The following is a 20,753-nucleotide window of genomic DNA, read 5'->3' on the forward strand; positions in this document are numbered from 1 at the left end:
CACCAGATCCTCCTGTACACCCTTTAAGAAGGAGGGTGTTGAGGAGGATCTCTCTACACCAAGTCACTGGGTTATGTCATTCACGCACTTTTGCCTTACGACAGCTGCAGCTGACACAACTGATTGTCTGTTTCACGGTCTGAAGCCCAGGCGGCAGCGCGGATCTCTGTGTGTCTGGAAGGCGTCTCTCAGTGGAAAGTGTCACACCGCCTGAAGCTTGATCTTGACTGAGCCGAGATGCTCTTCGTTCCGGGGATGGCATCACTCATCCACACCCCCTCCATCAATTTTGATCAACTATTGACACTATATCGGACCTCTGCAGAAATTCTCTCACACTACTCCGTTCCTCCCCATCATCTCGCACTGTTAACCGGTGCCTGCTGAAATCCTACTCAGATCACTTGCCCACCATGCTGCGAATGGCTATGGCCCATCCTACAACCAGGACCTGGTCGAACCATACTCCCCAGCTGGTCCACTACACCCTAAGACTGCCGAACAGCTTGCCACTCCCTCACTAGGAGAAGGCCCCATCTGCCGCTCAACAAACTCCAGACTGTTTGCGATCTTGGCTCCACAATGGTAGATTGATCTCCCCACCGACATCAGGGCAGCAGAAACCCCTACACATCTTCTGTTGCAGACTGAAAACTCTTCTGACTGCCCCACAAATGATGCCTTTTGGTATGAATCTCAGCCTTGGTGGGTCCTCCAGACAACACTTTGCCGGAGTGGTGTGCAGAATTTTGGTGGAAAATGTCCATCGCAGAATGTAGCCACTTAACATTATGATTCTTTGCCACAGTCAGATGGGGCTGCCCCCCCTCCTCCCAAACCACCCACAAACAACGCCCTTTCAAAGCGCCGGAGATGTTAAACGTTTTAAACAAGCTGTGACATCTGGTCGTTGGGCCTCGTCCCCTTATTTCATGACTGACAGTTATGAACTTCTCATGTTTGCACTTCCTAAATCCTCACGCACACGACATCAATCACGCCGGTAACATCGCCTCGCGTGCTTCTCCACTGCTCATAATCGAAGGTAAATTAATCAAAGCCGGCCCACGGGTCACAACTTTATTTAACTACACCTAAATTCGTGTCATAAACATTCTGTGTTAACTCTCTTTAGGGCAATCTATGAGCACTTAATTTCACCTCCGAAGATCAATTTGGCGCCTCTTCTCTAGAATCGCCGTGGGCTTAGTGGCTTATTAGGATTCCTATCAACCCTACTGCGTCGGACACCTGCACATCGGTGCTGGATAATTAGATTTCACTGGAGATGATGAGTGCTGGATCCCCAGCTTAGACCGAAGCCAAACATATATATAGCAAAGGAGGCCAACTGAGAATTTGATTAGGGCTCTTTAGGCTGCCTGACCTCCATTTAGCGCTTTGTAAAAAAAAAACAATTGTATTCCTTTTTAAATTATACACTTTGGTGCTATTACAACACATTATTTTATTAACCGTGATAGATTAAATGATATGTTTATTGATCTTGTTTGATATGAGGCCTATAGGCCTATGCCTATCTATTTTCATGTTGCATATTAGGCGAGGGGCATATGGCTGCTGCCAATAAAGACTTTTATTTTTTAAATAGAGTAGCCTCTAAAAACATTAAATATGAATTATGAAAGAGCTGAATTAATCTGTGTCTAGCTATGTAGGTAGCATACAATATGACGTAGTATACTAGCCTACATTTATTCATGCTGGCACATAAGATAACTCAAAATAGCCACTAGATGGCGCCTGTAGGCTGTTTATGAGACCTCCTACATTAATGTTTGGGAAACTATATCGATATAAGTCCGTGCTACAGAAGGCATTCTGAGACTAATATGCTATGATTGTTGTTTTGGTCATGTAATCGTATATCTTTAACGTTTGTTATGGATTTCTGTCTTTATTCTCACATAAACTTAGGAAGCCTTGTTGGACACACCCTCTCTCCTAATTATACTGTAAATTCAATCCTAACATTCTACACATAGGTCTATGAGAGGAAAACATGTATTTATCTTTATTTGATCACCTGCCAAATTGTTACAAATATCTTCAATCAATCAACATTGAGGCAGGATAGACTAGTGCGGTGGTCGGACTGATTGACTCCTATTCAAAGGGCACTGGGTTTAGGTCCCAATGTCCACAGTCTAACTACAGCCTTCGGGAAGATGCCTAACCCTATAAGTTATCCTTGACACCATGACAATCATCTTACATTCATTGTAAATTACTCTTTTGTGGGGGGGAGAGCAGTCTGCTAAAAAAGTACTTCTATGTCTTTGTAGTGGAGCTTTCTAAGAAGCATCAGTTTTGTTGTGTTTCCAACCAGTAATAGGTCTCTCTCTCTCTCTCTCTCTCTCTCTCTCTCTCTCTCTCTCTCTCTCTCTCTCTCTCTCTCTCTCTCTCTCTCTCTCTCTCTCTCTCTCTCCCTCCCCCCCCCCCCCCCCCCTCTCTCTCTCTCTCTCTCTCTCTCTCTCTCTCTCTCTCTCTCTCTCTCTCTCTCTCTCTCTCTCTCTCTCTCTCTCTCTCTCTCTCTCTCTCTCTCTCTCTCTCTCTCTCTCTCTCTCTCTCTCAATTATTCCCCTCTCTCTTCTTCTCTCTTTCCTTCAATTATTCCTCTCTCTCTCTTGTAGGTTCAAATTCTTATCAGTTAATAACATCAGCTCCCCATTGCTCCTACTCTTCCTCATGTCCCTCCTCCTCTTCCTCAGCATGTTTTGGACGGCGTCTCGCTGCTATTTACGGCGAGCGTTGCGCGGGCGCTGGATCCCAGTCCCTCATCATCTCCCCATTTCCTGTGGCTATTTAGGAGCCGCGGCGCTCCAAAATAGGCACCCGAAGCACCGCAGTGGGACGACTGTCTGTGCGCGACGACGTTAAGTCTTTTTTTCAAAACGTCTCCTAAGTCGTCTAGGGTTGACCCTCTAATCTTTTGTTATGACATTACTGCGTTCCTTTATCAAGTGGTGTGTGGAGCGCGTGTGCCGCGTGATTTAATACCGTTTTGGGAGTAATTTCAGATTTGGGTTGTGTATCTTTTTTTTTTTTTTGCCGGCTTTGCTTTAACCATATATTGAACATTTTGAGTTCTTTATAATTTCTATGCTGCACATTGTCATTTTGGAAATGTGCTCCAACCTAAATTAAGGTCTAACTGACAGACAGGTCGCACGTACACACAAGTGCACACATACACACATGCTTGGATTCAAACACAAGCCCTCACATGCATGCACACACACACATACGCATGCAGGAACACACGCACACCGACATGCACACTCACGTGTGCACGTGCGCAAACACACACACACACACGCTTGAACTCAAACACAAGATCTCACACGCACACACACGCACACACACCCAGCTGCCTTGGCAGTTTGCACGTTTCAACGCTATCCCACCCACAGGTTGACTTCTATCTGAAATGTTGGGTGTGTAGTAAAATACATGGTCCACACTGTCTGCAACTTCTAATGAAGGGGTGCAGAGCCGGTAGACGTGTGTTTGGCCCATGTTTCAGGGCTCCACCGATTGATGCTGCAGCGCAGGGTCATGGTATCTGAAGCACATTTTCCTCCTTCTGTAACCCTATCTGCACATCAAGAGCCGTCCCAATTAGAGGCATGGTGCTCATGTTATTCTACGGCCTGTGAACCGCCTATCAAAGACGGATAATCAAAGAGGATGTGCATCGTCAGCCTTAGAAGAAAACACAGCAGCTAGAGTTATGGGAAGGTGTTGTATTTACTTCCTGTATTAAATACATGTTTTTAGATTGTTTAATTAATACTTTGTCTCTTTAAGTTATGGTGTGGTTGTTGTTGTCGTGTGTGTGTGTGTGCGCGTGCGTCGTGCGTGCGTGTGTGTGTATGAGGGAAGCTATATATGTACACCGGGTGTATATGTGTGGGTGGCTGGGTGGAGAGACCTATGTATGTATGTCTGTGTGTATGAATGTACGCAGGCATCTCTGTGTGTGTCCCGTCTATAAACGGTCCACATGATGCCATGGTCATGTCTTTTTGGAGAAAATAATGTTTTTCTCTTGAGACAGGGCAAGTGTGACGTGGCCAGACCTGCTAGACTGCCAGCGATCGGCGCCCACAGTGTTAATGCAGAATGTCAACTCCGTAGGGAGCCTTGTTAAAAAGCAATCAAGCCGAAATGATTTAAACATCATGCGGTCGGACTATTGGAGCCCTCGAGGTACACATACTGTGTTGTTGTCTTTAAAATGAGAACTTCACTGTCTGCTCACACTCCAACCGCTATTTGTGTGAGTGTAGCTCTGAAACCACACTTTCCCACACCCACCAAATCCTTACCAAAACCACAGACTTCAGATCAGCAAGCACACGCGCCACGCTAGTGCACGCGCCACAACACAAACACACGGTATTCGCTTCGCGGAGTAATTAAGGGGTTTGACTAGTTTTCGGGTGCATTAAAACGGGAGCCGTTTTTTCAAATTGCAGGGAGCGAGACATGCATGTTCTGATGACTGAGGCGGGAAAAAGAGTACGTGGCACACACACACACACACCCCCACACACACACACACACACACACACACACCTACACATGCACACACACTAAGGCCTACTATATCGGGCTGTATCGCACTCGACCTACAGTGGTCGAAGTGGTTCAAAAATGGCCGCCCCTCAACTGCCTCTGTAATGCTTTATAACCGCGGTATATATTTGACGATATTTCGTAAGTTATTTTATTTCGTTGTTTCTGGGCGGCCGTCTGCACCCGGGCAACATGACTGCTGACAGATGAAATCCTCGAAAGGGGACCAGTGCGCCGCGTTGAGCGTCGTCCAACGCAGACGGCTCACTCCCATGTGATGATGTGCCATTATTTATGCGCCTCCAAATGCAGTCTCCCACCAGAGTTACGTAAGCGACTCCCCGGTTTTAGCTTCAGTGGCCGTTTTGCTCTTAAGACACACAGATTTACCGCTTAGGCGGTCCCGCAGAGCGGGAGCGAGAGACTGAGGGGGAGGGAGGGAGAGAGAGAGGGAGAGAGAGAGTGAGAGAGAGGTTTTAGCTGTTGGCAGATTGTTACCTCACACTGTTGTGTGCAAATGGGCTCATCGCGTCTCTGCTCCTTGGATGTGGTTTGGAACATTTGTGTGGTCCCAGGGCCAGAACGCAGACGGCTGGGAGGGAGAGAGAGGGAGAGGAGGGAGGGGGGGAGGGAGATGGAGGGTGAAGTGGGGGAGGAGAGGGTGTGTGTGTTGGGGGGGTGGGGGGGTCGGGTTGCTCCTTAGAAGCCTTCAGTTTTTCCATCACCACTGTCGCCACCGCCGGGCTGGTGTTGTGCCTTCACTGCTCTTGAGAAGAGCCATTGGGACAGTGTTCAGTGTATAAATAGGTGTGTGTGTGTGTGTGTGTGTGTGTGTGTGTGTGTGTGTGTGTGTGTGTGTGTGTGTGTGTGTCTGTGTGTGTGCGTGTGTGCGTGTGTGCGTGTGTGCGTGTGCGTGTGCGTGTGCGTGTGTGTGTGTGTGTGTGTGTGTGTGCGTGTGTGTGTGTGGTTTACTATCGGTGGTGGGCTAAGGCTGCAGGGAAACAAACCAAAGATTGAGGAGAAGTGAAGGGGGGGAGAGAGAGAGAGAGAGAGAGAGGTAAACGGTAGAGAGAGAGAGAGAGAGTGGAGAGACCGAAAAGATGGCAGGGGGAGAGAGGGGATAAATACACGATCCACAGGTGAGGAGAGATAAAAGGTAAAGTTAAAGGGGGAGAGAGCGAGAGAGGTAGGAGATGGCAGAGATGTAGTTGAGCGAGACAGAGGGCGAGAGAGACATACTAGAGGGAGAGAGAGAGAGGGGTAGAAGAGGGAGGGGGTGAGGCGGAGACGTAGTATAGGGAGTTTGTGTTTGTGTGTGTGAGAGGGACAGAGAGACAGAGGGGGGGGCAGCAGTTGAGCACGTGAGGGGTGGATGGTTTCTGGGGTGGCTCTCACTCAATGGCACCGGTCTGAAATGGGGGCGGACCAAATCTGTGGTCGGCTCCTCAGCACCACCACTCTACCCCCGCCAGCCTCCCCCTCCCTCCCCCTCCCTCCCCCTCCTCCCCCGCCTGCTGCATGGCATGCGGTGTTTATTTACGAGACCGTTTAACCATGGCGCGGTCCCCGCGGCCGGCTGACACGGGATGACAGCAGCCTGAATGTCTTGCCCTTTAAATCCTGCTTTAATGGCTGCTTAGCACCGCGGGACAGACACAGCCACCGGCACGGGCGTCTGGGGTCTTTTCACTCCCAGGGGCCCCCACTGCCACACATCCACACTGCACACACACACACACACACACACACACACACACACATCCACGGGCCCCTGTCCAGAGGCTTATTACTACCTGGCTCTGTGGCCTCATGGCGCCACCGGGGGCCCCTGGTGGTGGTGGTGGTGGTGGTGGTGGTGGTGGTGGTGGTGGTGGTGGTGGTGGTGGTGGCGGTGGTAGTTGGGGGATATGCGATGAGACCCCAGGCCCTAAAAGCCACCTTGGCACAGCTGCTGCAACAATGATTTTTTTTAGGGGGACGGCGAGCAAATGTATTTTTAATATCTATGTCTGTGACATCTGGGGACATTTTGAGGGATTACTAGAAGACCACAGATGGAATTTATACTTACTTTCACGAGTAACAGGGCCTCGATGTCCAGAGAACGGTAGTTTAATTTGTCGGTTTGGGGAATGGCGACGAATCGCCAAGTTTGCGCTCCAAACTGATTTAATTCCCAAACCTAAGATTAAATTCAAATAATCCAAGAAAGGGATACTTGGTGTGTGTGTGTGTGTGTTTTTATGTTTGATTGTGTAGCAGTCTAGACCAGAGTGTTGGGGGTTGACTGTGTTTGTCGTTGGAGCTACTCTGCGGTACGGTAATAGCAGATGTGAGTGTTATTGGCCAAATTATATGCAATATGAGCGCAAACATACACTTCACATAAAACGAGTCGCGCGTAAACACACCGCTCACAAGCGGCATACCTTTCTGTGTGGGCTTTGCCAAGCCGACGCAATTAGATGCTTTTCTGAGAGGAAGAAAAGATTATCATTCAAGACCTTCTCGCCTTGCGCAATTCGCTTAGGTGTGTGTGAAAACAACACAAACACACAAGCAATCAGACACACACACTCACACACTCACAAGCACACACCACAACTTCTCCATCAGTCGGAATCCGTCTTTTTCTAATCCTCAGACAGGCTCAATCGGTCTTAGTCGAACATCGTTTCTCTTTCTCTTCCTCCTCCAACCTCCTCCTTGGGATCAATGAGAGGAAACCATTAAGAAGGATGGCTAATCCCGGAGGAATCCGTCCTGCTCATAGTCCCGTTCTCAGGGCTCACCTGCCGGCCCCGTCTCTCTCAGCGCTGACAGCCCAGAACCACGTCTGGATGGCTGCTCGGAGAAAAAACACACAACACACCTTCCGAGAGTAGGGAAACAAAAGTTCTGGGGCGGGGCGGGGGGATAAAGGGGGGGATTGAGGCTTCATTGGCTGGTCTGTGCAAACACGGATCAGAAGAGGTGGAAGAAACCGCATTCGGCAGGGCCTGTGTTGCTGTGGCACTCACACACCAGTTTGTTTGTACTGCAATTTCCACACAAATCTCCCCTTGTACTGTAATTTCTTCTCCCCCCCCCCCCCCCCAACTCTCAATGTTATCCATGTTCTGCCCACTGTCAGGGCTGGGAGAGGGGGTGAGGGGGGGAAAGCATCCTAGAAGTTCCTTGGGAACCTTTTTTGCCTCAAACAAAAGTACAAACCAACAAACAGGATAGCGTAGTGGTTTGGGTGTTGGACCCCCAGCTAAATTGTGTCTGAATTCACTGTACGTCACTTTGGATAAACGTGTCTGCGATATCCAATAAATACCACTGGGTTCTTGGTGACGTCCAGTGTCACCAGTGCTGTTGGCTTCCTTACGCAAGACGCTCCACTACCTGCTCCTTAACGACTTAAGACAAATAGTTAATTGTAAGTTTCTTGGGATCCAAGTGTCGTGCTAAATTACTAAATACTAAATAGTAAATAGCAACGCATAGGGGAGGGCAACAGAGAAGGAATACAGTGGTATTGAACACAACCAAAATGTGTATGTGTTCCACTGGTGTGTGTGTGTGTGTGTGTGTGTGTGTGTGTGTGTGTGTGTGTGTGTGTGTGTGTGTGTGTGTGTGTGTGTGTTCATCATCACATGCTTGTTCCATGACACCCAGTCTGCGACGGTTTAAGGTCTTGGACTCCAGCGGTGCACAGTGCACTTAGTGTATTAGCCGTGTGCTCCTTCACAGCAATGCTTCATTATGCTTTACTGCCATTGTAATGAATTAGCACTACGTTAAATGCTTTCTAATGCTTTCTAACCGCCTGCTCACATTTTCCTACCCCTTGACCTCACTTGTTATCATGTGTCTGTGTTTGTGTGTGCTAACTTCGTTAATATGTGTGTGTGTATGGACCTGTGTGTGTGTGTGCCTGTTTGTGTGCTTTTGTGTGTGTGTATGTGTATGAGTGTTAGTTGTGTGTGTGTGCGCGCCAACATTCATATGTTTGAGTGTGTGTTTGTGTACCTGTCCTACATCATGTGTGTGCTTACATTTACACATGTGTGTGTCCATTTCTACATGCCTATGTGCACGTATTCGCCTGTGTCTTTGTGTGTGTGTGTGTGTGTGTGTGTGTGTGTGTGTGTGTGTGTGTGTGTGTGTGTGTGTGTGTGTGTGTGTGTGTGTGTGTGTGTGTGTGTGTTTTTGCCAGTGTGTATGTGTGTGTGCAGGGGTGCGTGCCTGTGTCTGTACGTGGGTGTCTAACCACAGCACCAATGATGTCAAATAATCATCTGCTGTTTCTTTTTCTATCATTAAGTCATCGGACTAGACCGTGGAACACAGTGTTTTCTCTTCCTATTAGCTCAGGCTTTGCTTGGAAGTTTTTCGATCATCCTTAAAGTCCACATCTTGGGGCCCGGGCCACTCACCACTCTGAGTTTGGTTGATTCAGTCTTTGATGAGGCGCACTCTGTCTCTAGCCTTAATGAGCCGTTAGTCACTGCCACCGGCCTGCCCAGCCCGATGCGGTCCAGTGCCCCTTTGCTTTTCCTTCTACTTGCGAGGCCCCGGCCCTTCCAAGACAAACACACATAGTCATTACAATTAAACAGCGCTATTAAAGAGACTGTCTGCAGGCCGATTAAGTGAGGAGAAACGAGAAATCTGGCTCCTGGTCTGGTTTAAAGCTGTCTGATTCTTTTTAAAGAGCTGAAAAGCCTTAAGAACTCTGTGTTCTCTTTGAGGTTTTCTTCCCACTATTTATATATATATTTATATATATATATATATATATATATATTTACACAGAGTAGCTAGCATAAATAAATCTGCACCTATTACAACACTCACACAGTAAATAACACACAATTATTCAGTTACATTTGTTTTTTTATTTATATTAATGCACACCTTTATGCAAAGTGACAAGTGATGATGATGGCAAAACATGCAAACAAATAGTAATGGAAGAAAAATGTGGTGCTTCTGGAAAAAAATAAATAAACAGAGTGCAGAGAAGCTACAAGAACATCAGAAAGAAAAGGTTGGTCGAGTTGTTAGTCTAATCGTCCCATCTCGGAGACACAAAGAGAGACACCGCTCAACTCAAGTGTGCATCGATTCTCCACAGGTCAAGAAGTCGAAGGCTCTTCAAGAAAACCAAAACACAACAACCATTCAGACTCTGAGGGACCAGGAAGAGATCATGGGGGCGGGCCTCGGGATGAGTGACAGCACAAAGTGGGAGAATGGAGTGCGGCGGGGCAGGACAGGAGTCTGTGTGGCGGACCAACAGTTGCTTTACTCTTCAATCAGTAAGATGAAAATTGCCACTCATGTCAAAGTAGAGGTGTTTACTGAGACGAGGACAAGAGAAGGGAGGGAGGGGAGAGGGAAGAGGAGGTGACAGAGAGAGAGAGAGAGAGAGAGAGAGAGAGAGAGAGAGAGAGAGAGAGAGAGAGAGAGAGAGACACACTCGGAGGGAGGGTTATGCAACCTGCATGGTCCTTTGGTTTGCAGAGGAGTCCTTGGGGACAGTGCCAGATATAAAAAAATGTAAAACCCTTTTACCCGAGAAATGGACCAAAAGTTTGCCTCTGTATAACTAAAACTATTTAAAAAAAAGTCGATTCTCAGGAAGACGACTAAATAAGCCGCGACTGCGACCCAATTGCCCGATTCCGAACTGGATATCGTATTTGTCTTTCGGAATAATGCGTATGAAGCATTGGCACTCAGAGTCGAACGCTTGGTTTGTTGATGACCCAAGACTGACCAAATGTACCGTGCAGAAGTATGTATCCCGTAGCTTAGCGGAGTCCATCAGAGAGGTAGCAGTACTGGATGTACCGTCCGGGTCTAAATCTGAGCCTGCGGTGGTTCTGTAGCCAGGGTGGGCCAGGCTGTGATTAATGATACAGCAGAGACCCCTGTGGCGACGTATTCTGTGTCCTGTGTCTGGAGTCTTATTGATCCGCATGATGAAGCACAGCACTCGGGGAAGATTTGTCAAGAGATGATTGCTGCTGCTGTTGTTGTTGTTGTCTTGTGTTGTTGTGGGACTGGGCGACACGTCAACTGCAATGACCATCTCCGTTTTTCCTCAACATTTTTCAAGTCGCGGTTTTAGTTTGAATAAAAGCTGAACAAACTCCCACAGGGGAAAAAATGAAGGCCAACCGGCCAAGCCCTCGAGACACTACCCTATGTTTTGAACCCTTTGAAACGTTTGATCCGTTGTTTATATGTCTGCACGTTTTGTCGTTTTAATGTTTCTCAATCACAAACAACATACTTATATGCTTGTTACGAGTGTGGCCCGCCTAACGTAAAGTCTGGATCCGAGTTAAGACGAAGCCGGGGCGAATTTACTGCTCATCCGCTCAGCCTTTGAGCGCGAGGGGATCATATTTTTGTAACGGTGGGTTGAAATCTGACATCTTCATAAATCAGCGTAATGATAGGCTTGTGGCGCACCCCTGCCTTGTTTGTGTCTTTGTAATGCCATGCACATGCGGCCGGGGAGATGCTGGCATTCATCGGGGCCCGAGCGCCACCGTTCTTCTCGGCTGCACGCGGCGGTAAGCTATCTGTTAAGAAAGCATAACATGTCGTTGGGGAGCCGGGTGCATGCCTGACATTTCTGGAATGACCGAGCGAGGTATTGCGCTAGTGGCGGAGAGTGAGGGAGCCAGCGGGGCGGACGGGATTCGTTGAAGTGACGGCCGCTCTCTCTTTCTCTCTCTCTCTCGTCTGGGGATCCTGCTGAGGAAGAGTTGCTTGTGTTCATCGATGGGTGCCTGTTTTGGAGGTCACCTGTATCCGAAATGTATGGTCAAACTCACATGATGAAACATGAGATAGGTTTTGCAGAACTGATTGATTTTATGGAGGTTTTATGAGATAAGAGGTTGTGTTTATTAGTATTTTGTGCAAAATTAACTTGACTAATACTCAATCATTAAGATGATATTGCATCTTAAGGAACACCTGGTGCATTATTCATATTTCTCTCGAGTTAAATTGAACTAAGTGTTTTGAGGGCAACTATCTGCGGGGGCAGCTGATTTATCTTTCTTTTAATTAAACTACAAAAAAAAACGTTTCAGGCACTCCATCTTTGCCAGAATCTCTGCGTCACTCATCCCTGACTCTCTCTCCCTTCCTCCCCGTCACCATCTCTCTTTCTTCTTCTCTTCCTTCTATTTATACGACAGCGCTCGTCGTATCTTACGAGGCCTCAGTCACGGCACCAATCTCCTCGGCTGCCCTTAAGCAGAGCCGTGCGGCCCCAAAGTGGAGTCAGCCGGCGCTGCAGATGTGCGGCTGACGAACGGTGGAATGCATTTGGTGTCTTATCGCCCCGTGGTCACCAGGGTGATCGCACAAAGCCGTGCTTGAGACACGCACAACCTCTTGATCTCCTAGCCTAGCTTAGCGCACCACTGGGAAGGCGCCTATTAAATCAACATGACAAGGCCTGGTTTATTTAAAGCCAACATAAGGACGTCCTGTTTCCTATTTTAATGACGTGTTCAGTGTTTTCAATCTCTCTCGATGTTGTCAACAATTGCATCATCATTTATTAAATGATGGGTGTCATAGATGGATGGCTCGCTCTCCCTCCCTCTCTGTGTGAAAGTTTTGGTTGAAAAAGATTCCTGGAAATCGATGCACTTAGTTCATTGTTTCAAAAGGAGGCAGTATTTCACTTCGGTCGTCCTGCAAATTCACTTCAGCTATCTTGTCTGTGTGACTTTGCGACCTCATGACCTCAATACCCTTTGACCTTTTGACCCTGACAAGAATTCCCAGTATGACTGCTTTGTTTCTAACCGATTCCCCCCCTGCCGCCCTGCCCCCCCCTCCTATTTATTCCCTCTGAAAACCTGTATTTTGAGAAGGTTTTACAGACTATTGACAAGAGATCCTACCAGCTGAAAAACCAACCTAGTATACAGCTACACTGTAGCTCATGACACAGCGGGATCCCTACTGTACTCTCACTGAATAATCCCATGTGACCACCAATCTGTGGCCTGGTGACACTCACAAGGCGACGACGGCGGCAGACTGCATGGCTGTCAGTCAAACTTTCCAGCGCTGCATTTTACCGTCGCCTTCGGTGAGCACAGATCTGCTTATGGTTACTTTAACGGAGACAGTAAATCATGATGCAGCATGAGACCAATTTGTGGTTAAAAAAACGAAGGTCTGGCCCCAGTTAACTCAACAGCACTCATTAACACGCGCATGTGTTGATGGGTGTGTGTTAAGGTGTGTCTGTGTGTGTGTCTGTGTGTGTGTGTGGTGGTGTGCTCGCCAGTGCGTATATGTGTGTGTCGATCCATGTTTGTGTTTTTGTGCGTGTGCTTGTGTGTGTGTGTGTGTGTGTGTGTGTGTGTTTGTGTTGTGTGTCTGTCTGTCTGTTAGTATCTATATATGTGTGGGAGTGTGTGTGTCTGTTTGTGTATGTGTGTGTGGTGTGTTTGTGTGCGTGTTTGTGGTTGGCTGTCACTAACAGCACTGTCTATTAGTGTGTATATATGTGTATGAGCTTGTGTGTGTGTGTGTGCCAGTAAGTCTGTATGTATGTGTGTGTGTGTGTGTGTGTGTGTGTGTGGTGTGTGTGTACGTGTGTGTGTGTGTGTGTGTCTGTGTCTGTTAGTGTGTGTGTGTGTGTGTGTGTGTGTGTGTGTGTGTGTGTGTGTGTGTGTGTGTGTGTGTGTGTGTGTGTGTGTGTGTGTGTGTGTGTATGTGTGTGTGTGTGTGTGTGTGTATGTGTGGTTTGTGTGTGTGTGTCTGTGTCTGTGTGTGGTAGAGGGAGATTGAATAAGTCACAGAAAATCAGCAGAGGTAACCACGAACCTGGGAGGGGACGATTAAAAGGCAATCATCTTTTGTCTTATGCTTGTGATTCCTAAGTACGGGGGAAATTAAATTAAACATGTACTATAGAGCATGAAAAATTCAGCCATGGCGCTTTCACTATCCGTCTCCCTAATCACATTAGCCCCTGAGACCTTATAGCAATCTGGGGTGAAATTAGCGTGAAATTAACGAGAGCCATGGCATTTCTATCACTTGCCACCTGTGTGTATTTACCACACAGCCCTCTGTCAGACCCAAGTTTCCACTCTGGGCTGACAGAAGTGAGTCAGCATGAATGCCTGAGTCTCTGGGCCAGATTGTATTCTCCTCGCGAACGTAAATAAATAAACTAGCTACGAGCAGCAACAGCGCTGCCGCACATATCGTCATTCTCAGGGAGACGGGCCCAAGTGGTGCACATTAGCCCACTCGTGCTGTGCCGTGTTTGTTTGAAGTGAACATTGGGATAAACGCGATGAAATGCCCCGCAAGAGCTTGGTCCCTCGCCCGATGAGCCAGGAGCGCTAGGAGCTAAACTAATAAGCACGTAAAGACTCCATCATTTCTCACGTGTCCCTCTCTCATGTGTCACAAACAATGTTTAAAGAACTTCCCAGTCTGCCCCCCCCCCACCCCCCCCCCCCCCTTAATCTGTGCCTGTTAGGATCTCTCTCTCTCTCTCTCTCTCTCTCTCTCTCTCTCTCTCTCTCTCCCTCTCTCCCCCTCTCTCTCTCTCTCTCTCTCTCTCTCTCTCTCTCTCTCTCTCTCTCTCTCTCTCTCTCTCTCTCTCTCTCTCACTCTCTCTCTCTCTCTCCCTCTCTCCCCCTCTCTCTCTCTCTCTCTCTCTCTCTCTCTCTCTCTCTCTCTCTCTCTCTCTCTCTCTCTCTCTCTCTCTCTCCCTCTCTCCCCCTCTCTCTCTCTCTCTCTCTCTCTCTCTCTCTCTCTCTCTCTCTCTCTCTCTCTCTCTCTCTCTCTCTCTCTCTCTCTCTCTCTCACTCCCTCTACCTACGTCTATGTCTCTCTCTCCCGGGGTCAAAATGGTTCCCTGGTTTCACAGTAGTTCTGCGGCGGCTCCTCTAATGACGCTGTAATTAGCAGCTCCCCTTTGAAGTGCTCCGCGGCTCCCGTGGTGTTTTACCTGCAGTCTGCGCAGTCTGCGCTTCTCTCCCTCTCGGCTTCTCGTCTCTGAGGTTTTTCCTTTGGGAAGGGATGGGGTGAAGCCTCGGCTCCCCCCCCCCTCCCTCCCTCTCTCTCTCTCCCTCTGCAGCCTAATTAAATGTAATTGCTCCATTTTGTAGTGGTGCCCATGTGGAGAGGGGAAGCCTTGTAATAAGGCGGGTTGCGTGAAGGGTCCGAGGATCACAGACGCCAAAGAGGAGCCACGGGGGAGACGATCGGAGGCGCTTCTCTCACCCCCACCTCCCCTTCCCCCCCACCTCCTCCCCAGCCTCCACCACCCTCCACCCACCTCCCCCCACCCCCATCGACTCCTCTCTGTCCTGAGCAGACCTAGTCATTACCCCTCTCCACTCTTCGTGCTCTGACTCTTTGTTTTTCGGTTTCTCTCTCTCTCTCTCTCTCTCTCTCTCATCCCATCTCTCTGTCTCTCTAACTCCCTCACCCCATCTCTCTCTCACCCCATCTCTCTCACCCCATCTCTCTCTCCCTCTTCTCTCGACCTCTTTCTCCCTCGCCTCTCAATCTGTCTCTCCCCCCTTCTCTCGACCTATCTCTCCCTTTGTCTCCCTTTCTCTCTATCTTGTTTCATTCCTAACCGTGTATTTTGTTTTCATTCCTAACTATGTATTCTGCATTCCTTCCTTTCATGCGTCTTTCCTTAATTGCCCTCCTCAAACTCCTCCACCTCCCCTTACCTAAGAGAGCACTTGTTTTGTTCATCTAGCCCCCTTACGTCATCATCACACCTCCGGATCTGGATCGCACTCTCTCTCGCTCTCTCTCTTTCGTCCCTGATCTTTATCTCTCTCTCTCTCCCTCTCTATCTCTCTGTCCCCGTCAAACAGAACACCGTTGTTGTCAGCGCAGATCTAGCGAAAAAGGTTGCCGTGTCCCAACACATCACAACACTTCTCGCGGTGTGGATGGCTCCTGTAGTCTCCTCCATCAGGAAGTGTCAGCTAGGCGGGGCGGGGGTGGGAGGGGGGGGGGGGCTGGGGGGGTGAGCGATGTCGGGCGACATTCCCCCCGGTGGCGTCACGAGCGTTGGGCGCGCAGGGCCCTGATTCCTGGGATACCTCCGGCACCTCCAGGACGGCGAGGGGGAGACGCTCTCTGAGTCAGACGGCGGAATAGGCTGGTTGAGCCCCCTGACTCCCGCCGGCTGCAGCAATACTAGACACATTCTTTCCGGGAACACGAAAATAGGAAATTACAGAGCAGGGGAGAGACAGCATGACACAGAGAGAGAGACAGAGCGAGAGAGGCAGAGAGAGAGAGAGAGAGAGAGAGGGAGCGCCAGCTTGACCGTGACCCTGTGTGTGTGTGGGGGGGGGGGGGGGGGGGTGGAGGGGGGGGGGGACATACAAAGGTGACACAGATAGGGAGATAAGGGGGCAGCATCACTAGGATTCTCTGGCTCCTTCTGCCTCTCTCTCTCTCTCTCCCCACCCCACGCTCTCTCACTCTGTCTATCTGTCTCTCGCCCTGTCACTTTTTTTTTTCTCCTAGAGGTGACAGAGGTCTTGCGGCAAGGCTCCACATGCCTCTCCGCTACAGCATGCGTGTTGTGTGTGCGTGTCTACTCCTTTCCCCTCAATCTTCTGCACCCCACACCCCCCCCCCCCCCCCCCCTCCTCCCTCTCTTTGTCCTCCTCCTCCTCCTCCTCCTCTTCCGTGGTGCCAGGTCGTCTGCCACTTCGCCCCGTTAAGGCTAATGCGACGCAGGCTGCGGATCGCATTTCATCCCACCATGAGCCACCCCTATGTCCCCCAGCCACCCCCTCGTCCTCCCCCCTCTCCTCCCCACGCACACTTCCTGTCTACTGTCCTGACGTGGCGGCGCTCCAGGAAGTACCACTTCTGATTGGAAGACACAAAATGAATGGGTGTGTGTGCATGACATGCAAAGGGTATTCCTGGGCTCCCGTTTAGCGTTTTATGGGGCAGAAAAGTGACCGCTAAATGATTTTCTCTGCTCGTTAAAATTGTTTTACGAAGCCGTCCTGAGAGGAGGGCGAAGTGGCCGACGTCTCTCTGGGTCTGATTGTTTTGATCGGTCGGAGAAGACGAGGATGAAAAGGGGGGGGGGGGGGGGGGAGGGTGGTAGTCTGGGGTTAGAGAGGGTGAGAGAGGAAGAGAGACAGACAGACAGGCTGGCAGACACGCAGGAAGGCAGACTGAAGGGAGGATAGAAGGAGAGAAAGAAAGCCAGATTTATAGGAATGACAGAGACAAATGGGAAAGAATGTGTGATAGAAAGAATGACAGGACGGTGCGAAGAATTGTATAAAAGAATGATTGAAGCAAGGAAAAAAGGAGGAAGGAGGAAAGAACAAAAGAACAAAAATGGATGAGAGGGGTGCCTGGAAGGAATTGGAGAGAGAGACAGAGAGACAGAGAGGGGGGAGTTGTTCAAGGACCACCTCTCTGTCGTTAGAGACTGAGAGTAGGGGTCTCTTAAGAAGCTGGGGGATGAAAGTGAGAGGGGAGACATCAAACGTGAGTGTGGTGGGATCACACACGGTGCAGGGCCGCTGTCTCCCGAACCCCCAACCCCCCCCGTCTTGTCATGTGGCTTCCACCAGAGAACGCAGTACCCACCACACAGCTTTCCATAGACCAGCTGCCCTACCATGTTGTTCTAGTCTACTCTATTCTGATCCATTCAATGCCATTCTATTCTGTTTCATTCAAGCGCATTCTGTTCTAGGGGTTTCTATTGTATCAAGTTGCAGTGTTGTCCATTATATTCTGCTGTTTCCTATTCTATTGCTATTTTATTCTATTTGTTTATGTTCTAATGATGTACTGGATTTATTGTGTCATGTATTGTATCATCTATCATCTATTTATTTGAGTGTATTATACTTGGACTCTTTGATGTTGAACCAGTGAAATCCATTATATTCTAGTGATGTCTGTTGAATTCTATGTTGTATTGTGGAAACTATATTGAGAAAGCAGGGGTGTTTGTAGATATTTTGTGCTCTTTTGTATTCTTGATTTCCTGCCTGTGAGCTGGTTTATGCTAGAGATGGGAAACTACATCCAAATGCTGGGCGTGGCCTATCATATCAAAACACTTGTGACTTCTCTGCATTTGGCAGCCATCTTCTCCAGAACAGCATGTAGTTATGTAGTTATATGTTAAATCCAACTGTATGTAACCTAGAGACCAATTTCAGGTTAAAATATATTTTTTTAATCTGACATTTGATTTTACCTGTAGGTAACCTATTAACTAATCACAAACTCTTTCAGTTCGAGCCCCACCCTCTATTGTTCATTATAGCTGATCACACACACCTGCAAGGTGTTTGAACAACAAACACACAACAGGCACAAAGGCTGCAGGAAGAGTAAGGTAGGATTTTATGCAAAGATTCTAACATACTTTTAGCATTTACAGGCAACACAGTCTCACTCCGAGAACGTCAAATACCGACTGTTGGCAAAGGCCCTCAGAAGTGTTACCTGCAAGACCTAATGGTTCAGAATGTGGTGGAAAAACAGTTTTTGAGATAGGAAGGTCCTACCGCCCTGAAATTTGAATACCTTATTCTAAGGCCTAACTGGGACCCCCGCACCGAAACTTGGCCCGGTCGGACCCCGAGGGCCGGAATGGGGGGCCCTTCCTGCCCTAAACTTGGCCCAGTCGGACCTTGAGTGCCGGAAGGGGGGGCCTGGACTTTCATAATCCTCGCTTGGTGACTGTAAAGGATGTTTGGTCGGATGTTATGACGAAGAATCATAATGTGAATGTGAATATTCTATAAATGTCTTGATATCATCTTTCGTCTCAACACTTCTGCTGCAGCCGCTTAAAGTATCACTCCGAGAACCTTAAAATATGAATCAATTCATTAGAAGTATGAAAATATCTTCCCGGTTACGTAACGGGGCAAACAAGGTGTCCTTTGACATCTACGTTTCAAGGCGATTGCAACAGTGCCACACATGATCATATTTGAATATGTTTCGGGGTAGTAATTAGCTGTCGATTTTGGAGATATGCAGGTTGGATGGCTACGGTGTAGGTCTGGGAATAACTTCAGGCCAAAATCTTGCAAGCGAGCCGCTGGGTGCAGGTGCAACGAGATGGAGCACTTGCTGAGTCATTTCCTGTAGGACCGGAGCCACAGGTTGAAGCGTATGCGTCCTTTGAGACCCCCTTTGATATATAAGAGACCTCAAAGTAAAGCTTACTTAAATGTCGTCGACCCAGTCACCTATTGCATCACTTCCTTTAGGGCTTCGGCCTCCTAATTGATCATTGTAGTATAATTGAATGCCCTCTTTCATATATATGATACCTCCACCACTGGGACGTGGCAACAATTCTCCAAATCCATATGGGGAGGGGGGGGGGGGTGATGCTTGTGGACAGTAGGGTTGTACACTAGACATAAATAGGAAGAAAACTCAGGAGAAGGAATGACCTCTCATAAATATATATTTAATAAATAAAACAAATAACCCTGCCTCGTTAAATCAATGAGCTTGGTGTTTTGCTTTCAAAAATAGGTTATAGAAGAAGTCTAAACTGCAGAAAATAAAAACATCCAAGCTGCCTTTTAAGGATACCTTGGAATATCCGTCTATTTTTTAACCATCGGACACTAGTTTACGACAAAAACAACACAAATTACGGCAGCTCATTTGCCGCGTGGTTTTTAGAGCCATGTAAGGATTAGAGGGGCTGGTGGATAGCAACCACCATAGCAACCATGACGGTCAAGTGACTGGATTCAGCCCCGTTGAAAAAAATAGAATACCACCCTCAGGAGATTAATGATATTTAAATGATTATGACCATGAAGTCTTTATTTGCATGGGTTTACATTTCGTTCTGTGTAGCATGGAAAAATCGGAGAAACACTCCCATTCGGAATGCATCGGTTTACATTTCTTTCTTTGGAGCACAGTTATTTTTATTTATTTTCAGTTTTTGAGGAGGTGCTTCAAAGATGCTAATTTTTCTGCAATAATCCAAAATCAAATGGAAAAACCCGTTGGCTTTTTGTCAAGGGAACCCAGGGCGACGCTCACTTCCGGGTTGGCCAACACACGTCATCCCTCCACCACTATACTGTAATAACGCATGTTGAAGTTGAATGATAATGAATTAATTTATTCTTTATTCTGCCTTAGTATTTATTTATTTGGCAGCGAAATGCAGTGTGTGTGTGTGTGTGTGTGTGTGTGTGTGTGTGTGTGTGTGTGTGTGTGTGTGTGTGTGTGTGTGTGTGTGTGTGACACGCTATTTTATGTTGAAATGCGACGTAGTCCAGTGTTCACGAAAACGTACGTGTTTCTAACAAGATGATATCATTAAAAGTTACATAAAGTAACGGTTTAATAACACAAAAGCAGGAAACACGTGAGCTGCATTTCCCATTCAGATAATAAAGATTAATAAAGATCATACACATTCACTGACTGAGGATTATTCAAGGGAAAAGTACATTTCTCGCTAGAAATGTCATTAGAAACACGTTAAATGGTGAATCTGTCCTAAAATATTGCATCTCCCATTCAGTTAATGCTGGGTTTTTCGTATCATATGCACGCGAAATGGACGTATCCGCCCTCCACAGTAGTTAATGCTGGGTTTTGCGTATCGTATGCACACGAAATGGTCATTTGGCGTATGTAGGCTACTGCACGCATCTTGAAAGTGTCAAACCGTGCGATCTGTGCGCATATTGGTGAGACTGGAAAAGCTGTCATATTCTTAGTTATCACAGACAATTTTTAACAATAAATGTTCTGTACGGAGCTCCTTAAGGGACAATAGGGAGAAAGCTCCCGGACAGAACCTTAGATGGAAGTCGTGCTTAGTGACAAATCACGACAAATACTTCCAATTGATATGCATGAGTTTGAAAATTTTGCTTTTTGACACGAACATTTAGAAATTACGTGTACCTGATCACGTTTCAATAGATTAAATAACGTGACAGTGTCACCTATTTTCGTGAGCCCGGATGCCTGTACGCCGGCCATTATCGCCCGATGAAATATTCTTCGTCATATCTATCAAACCAAACATCCTTCACATTCGCCGAACGACGATTATGAAAGTAAAATGCACATTTCTCGCTAAA

This window comes from Gadus macrocephalus, chromosome 15 (genome assembly GCF_031168955.1).
Source record: "Gadus macrocephalus chromosome 15, ASM3116895v1".
NCBI classification, from domain to species: domain Eukaryota; kingdom Metazoa; phylum Chordata; class Actinopteri; order Gadiformes; family Gadidae; genus Gadus; species Gadus macrocephalus.